We start from the raw sequence: 3418 nt of genomic DNA, 5'->3' as shown, positions 1-3418 counted from the left end.
CACAACCAAACACCCATCCCACATTCATTAACTCTTTCGTTTTAGTAGAGGTTTTACGGCGCTCGCAACTGCATAAGGTCATATGAGCGCCAGAAGATTAGAGGTGTTACAAGAGAGCAACAAACAAACAGAGAATGGAGGGGAGATAAAGACGATAGATGTTTGATTGGAAAGAAGAAGTATTAACTCTAAAAGCCCGACGTACCGACCATATAAAACTATGTCTGATCAACAGAGAGCGAATGCAAGGTTCAATTACATATTTCAAACCTTCTTTGCTTTTTAGTTGTTCATTGTTTTAGTAAGTTGGGTTTTTTTTTTTTTACAGCGCTCGCAACTGCATACGGTCATATGAGCGCCAAGTGGGGGATGTCAACGAGATGTCCAAACAGGGAATCAGGCTTACTCTAGTCATACCTCTAGCCTGGACAGCACAAAGTCTGCTTCGACTCTCAAAGCACCCCGGATATACCAGTCCACAAGAGAGTGATAAACGTACAAAAGAAGTAGAGGAAAAATTACGATAGTAAGGATGAGGAAAGATGTAGCATTTCTCCCGTGTTGTTCCGGCTCAGTATGAATATGACATTGACAAATCAGCCAATTTACAATTTTACTGTGCATAAGAACAAGTTGATATTACACCCCCCCCCCTTTTCACACCTTCCTACACAAATCAGAAACAGGAGTACGAGTATTGTATAGCGCACACGATGTTGAATGGATTAGACACACTCTCAGGAAGTCAGGAAACTGCACAACAGAGAAAGTGTTGGATTGGAATCCACAGGGTAAAAGATCAAGGGGAAGACCGCGTGGAACCTGGAGATGAATCACAGAAATTGGTGTACAGAAAAGTGGAAAGACATGGAATAACACCAAGAGGCTAGCCCAGGATAGAGAAAGGTGGAAAGTGTTTGTCCGTGGTCTATACCCTGGTGCAGGGTGAGAAAGGCAATGATGATGATGATGATGATGATGATGATGATGATGATGATGATGATGATGATGATGTTGAATAGCTTTTAGAAGTTTCAGACAAAGAAAACAGAATTAAAAAACAAAGAATTGTTTGAATAATGAAGTTTTACCCCTAAAACAGCGCTCCCCCCCTCCCTTCCCCTCTCCCCTCCCCTCTCCTCTGCCCCCTCAAGGGACGTCATTGACAAGAACGTTCACCATGAATGAGTTAACCAAGCCTGTAGCGAGTAACATCAGTAATGACAGTCCCGCTTGGCTAGGCGTCTAAGTGAAACTTGGGCTCTGGCTTCCGCCATTTCGAAGTGAAAGCCTCAATTTGAAAGGAATCGCTGAGAGAGTGACTATTAGGGCGATTCTAGCTGGGCGAAGGATGGATGGTGATGTACGTGAGACTGTCGTGTTGCGGCGTCGGTTGTGAAAGTGTGCTTGTGTACAGGACACAGAGAGGCTACCCTGGGGGGATCCGCGATAGATGTTGTTAAAGTGTGTGCGGACGGTTCCAGTTTCTTTTTTGGGGGGGATCGAAGTCGAACGAAAGTCTTGCAGTGGCTTCATTCGATTTTCCCGACATTTTAAAAGAATTTCCATCGAGCAGAAAGTTGTGTGATGTCTGTGGTAAAGCGGCTATTAGAGGTGCCAAATTTCCAGAAAAATCAGAAAATCCAGATTCCAGAAATTGTCCGGATTTTGCCCGACTTCAGACCAACCGTTGAGAAGTTGTTGCACTTTGCATGAAGTCAGGCTTGCTGAGAGATGTCGTTGACAAAATGATTTATAAATGTCTGAGTCACCACACGCGCGTTTCCATATGGTCCAAAAAGTTCCAGATTTGTATTTTTATAGCCAGTTGGATCCAGGAGGTAAACAGTTACACATGATAGTGGAGTTGACTTTTTATGAAACAGGACTTTATGTCGTAAGTTCATAGTGAATGTAATCAACAAAAATAAAACTTTGGGTGGGTTGATGGAATAACTGCTTAAATGAAGTATCTCTTCGACTTAGTTGTAGCAAGAGTTTTACGGCACTTGGAAAAACATAATTAGATGGTATAGGTGCCGGAGATCAGCAGTGTTACAAGACAGAAACATACATAGAAAACGAAGAGATACAAGGAAAAGAGATGTTTGAAAGGAAGGAAGGAGCAAATCACTCCAGAGCACACGCCAACCAGCCAGTAAGTTTCTTCAGAGGTGCATAATTTAATGTGTATTATTTTGAATGTAGGAACGACGTGCTTAGAAGTAAAGCAACGAACTTCACACAACACACGTCTTGTCCAACTGCGAGCAGTTTGTTTTTTCTACACTTCTGTGACTTGTATCGGGGGAGAGGGGGAACCCACAGAGCAGGGTAATGAGACAGACAGCTCAATACAACAGCAGCGGTGTCAACTTATGGGGTGATAGCGTGCATGTCGAATCTTTGGACACACACAAAACCACGTCATCTGCACATCCCATTAGCGGGGCCGCGTGGGGTTGGGGATTAATGGGTCATGCTAATAGCTTCTCCTACTGGAAGCGATGACGCGGAACACATTTACGGGGACAGAGAAAGAATTTTATAACTTATTACAGCCATTGAAAGGTTGGCCGGGTGTACTCTGTTCTAGGGCGCATGTCCGAATTCGTGGACGTTTTCTGAGTATTTTTTTTTTTTGGGGGGGGGGTGGTTACTTATACAATTAAAGCTTATAAAACCACAAATTATACAACGGCAGGTTATAGCAGTTATAGAACCACCAAAGTTTCCAGTTGCTATTTCAGTATAAGAAACAAGATAAACCGACTGATTAGCATTAGCAGTTATGAAAACGTTTGATAGACTAAGGCTGCTCGTTATTTTGCTACCCTAGAATTACGAAAGTCTATCTGCTCAGTACCTAGTTTTCAGAAATTTGACACAACAAATTTTGAGTTTCACGACATGCCAAGAAGTTTCGAATGCAATTCTTTTTTTCTTTCTTTTTTTTCTTCCTAGTAGAAATTTTTCGGCGATCGCAACTGCATAAGGTCATATGAGCGCCAGAAGATTAAAGGTGTTACAAGAGAGTAACAAACATAAAAAAAATAAGGACAATAGATGTTTGATAGGAAAGAAGGAGAAAACCACACCAGATTCTTTGAATATCTATCAGCTGTTTTCTGTGTCCAGGTTGTACCATCCTCTCTTTGATGTCGTCCGGCCATTTTCTTTCTGGTCTTCCTCTGGATCTTTTTCCTGTTCTTTGTCTCCATTCCTGTAAATTTTTTGTGTTCATCTGTTGTCCTTCACTCAGCCGATGTGACCAGCCCGCTTCCAGTTTTGTTGTGTTGTAAATTTGGGGATATCTGTAACTCCAGTTTGCTCTGGTACTTTTGTGTGATTTATTTGATCGTACATTTACTTGTTTTTATAAATAAATGCATTACAACGCCCTCAAGGAACCCCCCCC

Source organism: Aplysia californica, unplaced genomic scaffold (genome assembly GCF_000002075.1).
Source record: "Aplysia californica isolate F4 #8 unplaced genomic scaffold, AplCal3.0 scaffold00558, whole genome shotgun sequence".
NCBI classification, from domain to species: domain Eukaryota; kingdom Metazoa; phylum Mollusca; class Gastropoda; order Aplysiida; family Aplysiidae; genus Aplysia; species Aplysia californica.
The sequence above is the reverse complement of the archived record's forward strand: the minus strand, read 5'-3'. Positions refer to the sequence as shown.